The following is an 11032-nucleotide window of genomic DNA, read 5'->3' on the forward strand; positions in this document are numbered from 1 at the left end:
ACCACCCCCCGTGAGACAGGCACCACCGACACCTCGCATGAGACAGGCGCCATCGCCACCCCAGGTGAGACAGGAGCCACAGCCATAGAGGCATGCGCCCACACAAACATCGGGGATGAATGCACCTCCAGAAACATCAGAGAGGCATGTGCGCTCATCAACACCGGAGAGGCAAGCACCCCCAGAATCACCGCTAGGCATGCGCCCCCAGCAACACCGGAGAGGCATGTGCCCCGAGCAACAACGGAGAAGCATGCGCCCCCAGCAACAACGGAGAGGCATGCGCCCCCAGCAACAACGGAGAGGCATGCGCCCCCAGCAACACCGGAGAGGCATGTGCCCCCAGCAACAACGGAGAGGCAGGCGCCCCCAGCAACAACGGAGCGGCATGCGCCCCCAGCAACAACGGAGAGGCATGCGCCCCAGCAACACCGGAGAGGCATGTGCCCCAAGCAACAACGTAGAGGCATGCGCCCCCAGCAACACCAGAGAGGCATGCGCCCCAAACAACACCAGAGAGGCATGCGCCCCCAGCAACACCAGAGAGGCATGTGCCCCCAGCAACACCGGAGAGGCTTGTGCCCCAAGCAACAACGGAGAGGCATGCGCCCCCAGCAACACCGGAGAGGCATGCGCCCCCAACAACATCGGAGAGGTGCTTGCAGGCACATACATTATATACATATATATGTGTATTTACATATATATGTATAATATATATATATATATACATATAGATATATATATTTATGTATGTATAAATACATATACAATTATGTTGATTAAAATGTGTGTTGCATAATAATAAAAAAAAAAAATCCCAAATCTAACTCTCTGTGCACATGTAACATCTACCCCACCTGCAGTGCTCATGGTTTTGTCCATTTGAGAAGGAATTTGCCTTTGCGAGTGAACAAGAATAAGGGCCTGTGTGTATAGCCCATTAGGAGTTATATTTATTCCAATCTACATTTTCACTGCAGATGTAACAAAGGATTTTTGCCTAAACTCACATTATGCAAATGTATATTTTCATACATACGTACTATTACATTCTTACTGGCGATATAAAGAACAGCTGGAAGCAGACAGATAACTACCCTGGACTGGTTGGGCTGGGTGGCTCCAGTGTGGCACACCTTTACATTCTATTAACACTTAGCACCTTTTTTTTTTACATGTATTACGTCTTTCTTGCACACTCGGGGGGTAATGCAGGCTGCACTCCCTGTCACGAAAATATGTACCACTCCTCGCCCCGCCACTCAGTCCACATTCATATGCCAGACAGTGCACTTGTACTGATCGACGGAGCAAGGTTGCCCACACATTAAACCTACATTGTTCTATAACGTTCGCCTTATCATTTCAGGTGGTACGTCATCGCGTTTAAGACAAATTTTGGCACAATTTGCAGCACTTTAAACCATTGTTCTGAAACTACAAGTGCCATGGACGCGAGTCATATCTCATTCGAAAGGGCTTAAAAGGGCACTCTCTTTAATACAACAACTATTGATCTAATCTGAAAATTTTAGAAGCAGCTGCGCTTTGAACTCGTGAAACAGCATCATGTCAGGAAAGAAGAGCAAGGATCTGAGTCAAAATCCACCACAAAACTGACAACCACCATTAACTTTGGCAGAGCGGAGCCGCAGGTATAGAGAGTAGAAAAAGTTAAGAAAATCGGATCACCAAGAAAGAAGTTATGTATATGTCGGATATGTATTTGCGAAAACGAGACGAAGCTGATGAGACCACTCATGACCCAACCTTGGCCACAATGGAACCCAACACGTGATGCAGTCTTTCGGTCAGCACAAGAAAGGTCAACAGGCAGAAGGTCGACAGGGTCTTAAGGTTGACAGGGTCCTTAGGTCGACACAAGGAAGGTCTACACTGGAAGGTCAACAGGTGGAAGGGCAACATTGCAGAAGGTCGTCCCGTTTTATTTTTTTTATTTCTTTCCCCACTGTAGTTCCAGAACAGGCGGTATTTCATGCCCTACCATCCACTAGGGCAGGGGTGGGCAATAAGTGGCCCTCCAGCTGTTGATGAACTACACATCCCAGCATGCCTTATATCAGTTTCAGCATGGCCAAATAGCAAAATTTTAGCAAGGCATGCTGGGATGTGTAGTTCGTCTACAGCTGGAGGGCCGCTTATTGCCCACCCCTGCACTAGGGCATGGAGGGAGAATAGAATAGTGTGCTGAGCGTGCCCAAAGATCTAGGCGCCTAAAAAAAATTAAAAATTATGTTTCCACCTTCTGCATTGTCGACCTTCCGCCAGTCGACCTAAGGACCCTGTCGACCTTCAGTCCCTTTTGACCTTCTGCCTGTTGACCTTCCGATGTCAACCTAAGGAGTGTCAACCTTTTTTAGGTTGACCTAACCATCCATACCCCCCAACACAAGCCCCTTCAATGCTGTTACTAAAGCAACCAGCGGCATCGTCGTGCTACTCTGGCGCAGACAAAAAGTTTGCCAAGCTATATCTAAACATTTCCTTTGGCCATGTGTGCGGTATCTGCGATCGCCTCTGGCACAATGGTTAACTGCGCAAGTGCACCGCCGATCACATTTGCATACTAACTACGGCATTTGGTGAGACGGCGTACAAAGCAAATGCGAAGGTTCTGGCATGCGGTACGTGTATGCGACAATTGCGACAAAAGAAATTGCCACCCATGTGCAAGGAGTTTGGCTTCAAGTATGCGCCGAAACCAACTCAGCTGCCACAGCTCACCGCGGTGGAAGACTGTCTCATTTGTCCACGTCTTCCACTTATGCAAATTCAGGCTCTCGCTTTGATCACTCGAAACGCCTTCTATGCTCGGCAATACCTCGATCAATCTCACATTTCTGCGCAAATTGGACATACAAGCTCATCAATATGTATCCTGCTTTACTTATCACCGGCCAATTGTACAGAGGCTAGCTATCTCTGACAAATAAACAAACCATGGGGGTTATTCTAGTTCACTCTTTCTGACAAAATCCTTCTTAGATGGACAAAGCCATGTGCACTGCAGGGGGGCAGATGTAACTTGTGCAAAGAGAGTTAGATTTGGGTGGGGTTTTACTTCAAAGTGAGATCTATATTGCAGTGTAAAAATAAAGCAGCCAGTATTTCCCTGCACAGAAACAAAATAACTCACCCAAATCTAATTCTCTTTGCACATTTTACATCTGCCCCCCTGCACTGCACATGGCTTTGTCCATCTAAGAAGGATTTTGTCAGAAAAAGTGAACTAGAATAAGGCCCCATATATCGAACTATGTGTTTCATTCATTGTCCGATACCCTAACAAGATTTACATGTAATCCATGTTTGGTAGGTGCCGAAAACGGCAATCTACCAAGGGCCCTTTTTTATCACTAACACTATTTCTTTACTATTTTAATTACATGTCATTATTATTATTATTATTATTATTTTTTTATATATTTATATATTTTTTTACTTCCTCTATCACTCTGCTTCCTGATGGACCTTGGTAGACCTGTACATGAGGAGCTGGTGGCTGGTGGATATCTCATTGATGGGACAAGGGCCCTTATTCTGGTTGGTGCGGCCGGAGCCGCATATGCGGCTCCAACGCACCAGGCGAATCCCCGCCTTCCATACGGATCGCCACGGCCGTCCGTACGCGGATATGTGGCGATCCGCATGAAATTGGACGGGGATACGCCTCCTCCATGGTGGGAGCAGCCCCTGCATTCGATGGTCGCCGAACATCGAATGCAGGGCCGCACGCTCCACCAGGTCCCGCAACACAAGACCACACGGACACTTGTCCGTGTGAAATCTTGTATGGGGGCGGGCAGCTGACATCCGGCGATGTCAGATGCCCGCCCCGTACCAACGCGTCACGGCCTCATTACCATGCATACGCCCCGCGTTTGCATGGGAACGCCCATGAAACGCGGGGCGTATGCATAGGGTAATGAGGATAAGTAGACCCTCACGCCCCTCTACGCCCCCTGTGCGGCGTATAGAGAATCCTTGCGGCGAAATTCTTGCGGTGACCTCTGCACATGCGCAGAAGATAAACATCGGCGGCCCGTACGCAAGCGGGAATATCCGCACCAACCAGAATAAGGGCCCGAGAGGACTCCTCTCTAAAACATATCTCCAACATAGTATCTCATATACTGTAGCTCCCAAGGAATAGCTGCAAATAGCTTCACACTACTGTTAGTAAGGCAAAAGGCATAATAACCAGTGACGTGCGGTGGTAGCTGTGCAAGGAGAGATTCTGCCACTTACTGTGGACAAGCCCCCCCCCCCCCCACCGGGCGAAGTCATATTCCCCAGCAGTGGCAAACGCAGGATTTATAGAGGGGGGGGGGGGGGGGTTCCAAATGCAGACCACAATCTCTCACTCTGCAGAACATTGGAGCAAGTGCAGGAGTATGGGGGAGCATTAGAAAAACCTAGTAGCGATCATGGGCACTAATGTAACCATTGTTCCACACACTGCAAACTTTGCAGAAGAAGCTGCTACTACCACTTGGCATGTGCAGCAGCTCCGCTCTGTCCCTTAAACTTAATTTGAGCCACTTGTCAAGAGGAGGAGAGTTTACAGGCAACCAGAAACCCCCTCTGCGTTTGCCTATGCTCAGGGTGCGGAGCACTGCAAGAAAGTAAAGAGAGGGGGATTGGAGGAGTTCTAGCTGCTGGGGAGAAGGGAAAGCATCACGCTGCTGTGCTAGTGAATGTACGGTAGCACAGAAGCTGAGTACGCCGCCGCCCCCCACCGCCACAGGGTTTACAGGGTTTTTTAATTGACGTTTTTATCCCCGGCACTTTATCCCCTTACACTTGTTAGTGGAGGGCACCGTTTATCAGTGCCTCCAAAACTAATGTACAGATGGAGTCCTTTCATGCTTGCAGAGGCTTTTGATTCTATCCGCCAGCCATCGGAAGGGAGGTCGCGCGCAGGAGACGCTTGCTCGCCCACTTCAGACGGGGATCCCCACCGCCATCCACCGTCTCCCAGGTCCCCATCGACATTCCCACCACCACCCTGAACCCCCCTTTACCCTGCCCATCTACCTGAAATGGAGACAGGCAGGTTCACGCCGCCCAGCTGCCGAGTGACTGGGACGCACGCGTGCCCCAGTCTGATGTAGTCCCTCTCTGCCAGCGATCGCCAACGGGGATGTTCTGACGTGCATGGGCAATGAAAGGGGCTCCATCTGTAATTGTCACAAATTACTGAAATAATATAAAGAAAATAGTTATGACACAGAATATGTGTCATAGGTATATTCTTTGTATTACTTTAAACAAAATTACAGGGGAAGCACTAGTAGTGGTTACTAGTAAACACTACAGACAGTGGCGTATCTATAGCCCCGCAGCCTCCGCAGTGGCGGGGAGGCGCTGAGAAGGTGTGGGCGCCGGGGGTTCTGCGGGGCTAAAGTTACCGCTGCCGTCTGCCCCTGCCGTCGGCCGGTACCCCGTACCCTCCACATGCACAGTACTTCCTGCCGCGTTCGGCGCTTCTGTCAGGTCCCGGGTCCTGCAGCATATAAAAAGTGACTCTCAGAAAATGGCTGCCCCCATACATCAGACCATTTTTAAGGTTGCTAGAGGAGGCCGCCGCTAGCATCCTCAAAAAACGTCTGCATTATGGGGGCAGCCATTTTCTGAGAGTCATTTTTTATCGGAGCCGGGACCTGACATAAGCGCCGGCCACGGCAGGAGGTACTGTGCACGGGGAGGACGCAGGGGAGGGGGGTTGTTAACTCTATTGGTTGGAGGGGGGGGTTGTTAACCCTAAATGGGGGCGCTGCGCAAATTTGTGGCTGGGAGGAGGAAAAATAATAGTTACGCCACTGACTACAGAAACCATTGCCGGAACTTGTGGGTTGTGGGTCAGGGTGCAGAAATATAATTTGGGCCTCCCCTCCACCAACCAAACCTAAGTTCACAAAAATCAACATGGCAGGGGTGACAGGGAAAAACAGTGGGTGAAATGAAGAGGGTGGACAGGAGCAGCTAAGGGCCCCTTAATCCTCAGCCTTCTTTGCATATGACCTCACTCCAGGGCACCCGGAATCTAAAGCGGTCCGGGCCGCTGTACAAACACTACTGCCATGCTACTTGCTGCAAAAGGGCAGTTCCATGTACCCTGCAAGCCACTCGGTGCAGCGCACCACTCACCAACACCTAGATATGCACTGTCACACAAATATTTATTGACAAATAGGCCCCTTAGAAAGAACAGTTCCCCCAAGAAGAGATGGCTAAAGTGTAAAGGCCCATACACACTAGAAGATTTTGGTCACAATATTGTTCAGGCTTTTTAAATGCTATTGTGAACAATATCGTCCAGCGTGTACACTGTGCATCGTTACCAATGTGCGCTCCTACGAGTCGTTAACGACCACCTCCCTCTTCCAAACATGTTCAGACGGGGAGGACAGCTGCAGCATGACCGCCGTCCCCCCTGTTATTGGCTCCATCGCGTGCTGCATTGGCAAGTATGTATGCACTTTCCGAATCTGGTGTCGTCCCCCCCCCCCCATGCTGGGTCCTGCAGCTGCCAATATCGGTGTCGGTTGGATCACCCAATGTGTATAGGGTATAAGAGGCACTGTGGAGGATGTTACTCAATTTTAGGTAATCGGAAACATTTATCAAAGCTCAGAGGGAGATAGATTTCTGAAAATAAAGTACCAACAAATCAGCTTTTGTCTTACATGTTACAGGCTCTGTTTGAAAAATGACAGTGTGGAGCTGAGTGGTTGGTACTGTATTACTCAGAAATGTATCTCTCCAAGCTTTGATAAAAAAACAAACATAGAAACTAGAGAATTATTCTGTCCAAACCAAGTAGAGGAAATTTTCCAAGTTACATCTCTTGGAAAACTATTATCATCTGATGAAAACCCCTTAAGATATTACATGTGATGACATCTGTCTTCAGTAAAGTTACTGAGAAGGTTACAAATCAACTTTCAAATATAACTATGCCTGGAAGAGTTACTTACCTGTCTTCGGTCTGCTCTCAGGGATATTAGATGTCAGAAACAAGGTCCCAGGGAAGCTTACACAAAAACTGTCCAGTACATTTTGGGGAAGTCATTCGCCCTCGACACTTCCTTCAATGAGCAACATCCTCTTTTGCATAATGCCAATAGTTAAATTAGAGACAGAAATAAAATTATATTGGGAGAGATGTTTCAATTCTTGGGGAGTGATAAAGTGGATGTTTCCCCAATCAACCTGTAACTGTAATTTCAAATTCTGTGCTAGATACTGTAGCTGACAGTTAGATACTGATTGGTTGTTTTGGACAACTGCCACATATCCCCACAGCTTCGTACATAGGGGGTAACTGACACCGAAGCTTGACCGCTTTCCTCGACACTGTCACCCACTCTACCTGACACTGAAGCTCACCCACTTTTACCAACACTGTCTCTCCCCCCCCAAACATTGATGCTCGCCCGCTCTCCCCAACACTGTCGCTCACTCTACCTGACACTGAAGCTCTCCCCGACACTGTCGCTCACTCTACCTGACACTGAAGCTCTCCCCGACACTATCGCTCACTCTCCTGGATACGAACGCTCACTCATTCTCCCCGTCACTAATGCATGCCCACTCTTCCTGACACCATCACTTGCCCACTCTCCCCGACTCTGTCACTTGCCCCCCAGTTACCCCTGGCATTGAGAAAGCCATCCGGATACCAGTTTTGGACTGGAAAGCCTTCTTAAAATTGTGTGTAATGTATGTAATTGCAAGCATGTGGTGCAATCACTAAAGTTGTTCGCAGTGTTACAACATAGAAGTGTACAGTACATAATTGTAACATACAGGAACTTGACCTTTTCCATTGTTTGCTCTCATCATGTTCATCAATATCACTAATATTGTTTTTTAATATGGTCTTGTTTTGTTCCAGAAGACTTGTGTTAGTAATTCAGCAGCAGTTGTAGTTTTAAAAGAAATCGCAAAACTACAACAGCTGCCAGTAGCATACCACGGAAGAAGGCCGCCTTGCATGCGGGGTACGTCTCCGAGATGCTAAATCTATACTGTAATATGTGCTCGCATACCTAGGGTAGCCCCTTGTCTGCTATGTTTTTGGTCCCAGTGTCATGCAGCCGCCGTGATTTGCCCCAAAAATGGTCCAGATACTCCTTCATTGCCATCCAAATGCCGCATTGCCACCCTTCCAACACAGCGACCCCACCTCCCATTGCATTTTCCATAATGCGACCACAGTTTAAGGGCTCACTCATGTGCAGAAGTGCGGAAATTGATAATTAGCAATTTGCACACTTTAGCACCCAGCAATAAATAAGGCCCTGACACAGGAGCACTTTATGAGAGGAGAGAGCCGTGTGCAGCCTTTTCTGGTCACGCCCCCTCCTCTCTGCTGGTTACAGAGTCCTGCTGCGCAGTTTAGTGGAGTCTGAGCACTGGAGCTCTGCCATGTTGGTATGCAATGCTTGTTTGTTTAAGCTAATTTATTGCCTGGACTTTTAAATGGGAATGTATTGGGTGGAGTTTGCAATCATTGCATTCATATGGCAAGCTTTCCTATTTAAAGTTTAGCATAGGCTGTAAGCCGTAGGCTGCTAGTGTTTCCATAGAAGTGCTGACATAAAAGTGCTATTATATTAATCATTTTAGCGTTATACCTGCGTTTAACCAAAGGTAAACTGAAGGCAAACAACTACAAACCACCAATAGCACACATGGACTGCACTGATACCTCAAGAGTATGTAATTCATCTCCAATATGCTCTCTACATTTCTGTGTTATGCAAACTCTTGTATGATTTGCAAAGTTCTGATGTAATGAATTGATTGTAATTGTTATTACTTGTTTGGGGAAGTTGTTCGGTGAATCATAGTTTAATGTTGCATGCTGCCTGGTGTCTACTCAAACACAGTGCAAATTATCGCCTTTGACCATTTGGCCATTAGTGTTCAGGTGTAGCCTGACTTGAACAGACTCAGAGGGTGAGATTTAATAGGATGAGAGATTCAAAAAGTGAGAGATTTGGTAAGAAATCTCCAGTTTTTTTAAAGCGGCAATCATTTACACTGCAAAACCAGTTTGATTTTTAAAATGTTAATGATTGCCGCTTTAAAAAAAACTGGAGATTTCTTCCCAAATCTCTCACTTTCTGAATCTCTCATCCTATTAAATCTCACTATATCTTTAGATTGTGTGAAGTGCAACTGTGTTGTAACTGATAAAGTGATTTCTGAACAGTAAAAAAGAAAAAAAAAACAGACATTGAACAACATCTTCAAACAGGTAATTTCAACTTTAGACTTGAATTTTGTACTGTCTGAACTTGACTAGGAATAACAGATGTTCAGGCAAAAATGTTAAAGCTACAGTATGTGTGCAAACGCTAGAAGCCTAGGAGACAAAATTCCTGAGCTAATTGCAATACTGACAAGGGATGATCTAGACATTGTGGCTATTACAGAGATATGGTGTAATGAGAATCATGACTGGGACATAGCTATACCAGGATACAATTTATTTAGGAAGGACAGAATGGGAAGAATCGGAGGAGGGGTAGCAATGTATGTAAAGAAAAGCATAAATGCTACTTTAATACAAAACATTGAAGAAAAAACTGAGGTCCTTTGGGTGACCATAGAAATGGGGGAGAAGGACATTATTCATACTAGTGTCATCTAAAGGCCACAAGGCCAGGAGCAGGATTTGGACAGGAGCCTATTGCTTGATGTCAATAAAATGGCTTTAAAGGGAGAGGTCATATTCATGGGAGACTTTAATCTACCTGCTGTGAATTGGGAGGAGTCTTTTGCAAGATCAACTATAAGAGGCAAATTTCTAAATTCCCTACAGGGAACATCTCTCAAGCAATTGGTGAGGGAGCCTACTCACAAAGGCCCTTATTCTAATTCGGACGGTACGGCCCGCGTGCGGCCGTACCGCCGATGTTTTTATTCTGCACATGCGCAGAGGTCAATCTGCGCATGTGCAGCCCCCTTCGCCGCAGACGTATTTCGTCCGCCGCAAAGGGGGCGTATAGGGGCGTGAGAGGCTTCATGCCCTCATTTCCCTATGTGTACGCCCCGCGTTTCATGGGCGTTCCCATGCAAACGCGGGGCGTATGCATGGTAATGAGGGCATGACGCAACTCATGGGGGCGGAAAGCTGACGTCGCCGGATGTCAGCTTTCAGCCCCCATACAAGCTACCACACGGACGATTGTCCGTGTGGTCTCAGCTTGCGGGAGCTGCCGGGGCGTGCGGACCTGCCTTCGATGGTCGACGACCATCGAATGCAGGGGGCAGCTCCCACCATGGTGGAGGCGTACGCCTCCACCATTTTTATGCGGATCGCCAGCCGTCCGTGTACGGACGGCCGTGGCGATCCGTAGGGTGGGCGGGGATTGGTTTGTGCGGCCGGAGCCCCGTGTGCGGCTCTGGCCGCACCAACCAGAATAAGGGCCCAAGAGTCAATATTAGATTTAATACTCACAAATGGTGACAGGATATCAGACATATATGTGGGTGAGAACCTAGGATCCAGTGATCATCAAGCAGTATGGTTTAGTATCAAGGCAGGATCCAACTCCAGTCACACAAAAACTAAGGTGTTGGATTTTAGGAAGGCTGACTGCAAAAATGGGGAGATGTTTAAACGATTCATTAGCGAATTGGAGGAACTTGAAAGGAGTGCAGGAGAGGTGGAAAAAATGAAAAAGTGCAATACTAAAGGCAACGGAACTTTGTATCAGAATGGTTAAGAAAAACACCAGGAAAAAGAAGCCAGTGTGGTTTACAAAAGAGGTGTCAACTAGTGTAAAAGCAAAAAAGATGGTATTTGGGACATGCAAGCCGACTCAAAATAATAATGACAAAGAAGTGTACCTTACCCAGACGCAAGGAGGCTAAGAAAGTGATCAGGCGTGTGTGATCACCTGGTACAGGTAAGTATTGGGTTTAAATCTCTATCCGGTTCTGTTTCACTTTCATCGCAGATATCAGGAAACACATACGGTTTAAGTAATAT

The 11032-nt window shown here is 47.4% G+C and overlaps 1 protein-coding gene across 1 annotated transcript in view; it reads right to left on the reverse strand.

The window, feature by feature from the left end:
- LOC146041722 (sialoadhesin-like) overlaps window positions 1-7096 on the reverse strand; it is a 57506-nt gene extending 50410 nt beyond the window's left edge. The window contains exon 1 of the mRNA XM_083161637.1: window positions 7005-7096. The gene's annotated coding sequence lies outside the window, so the exon portion shown is untranslated. The remainder of the gene's footprint in view (window positions 1-7004) is intronic.
- Window positions 7097-11032: the final 3936 nt, after the last annotated feature.

This window comes from Crinia signifera, chromosome 19 (genome assembly GCF_055691185.1).
Source record: "Crinia signifera chromosome 19, ASM5569118v1, whole genome shotgun sequence".
NCBI classification, from domain to species: Eukaryota; Metazoa; Chordata; class Amphibia; order Anura; family Myobatrachidae; genus Crinia; species Crinia signifera.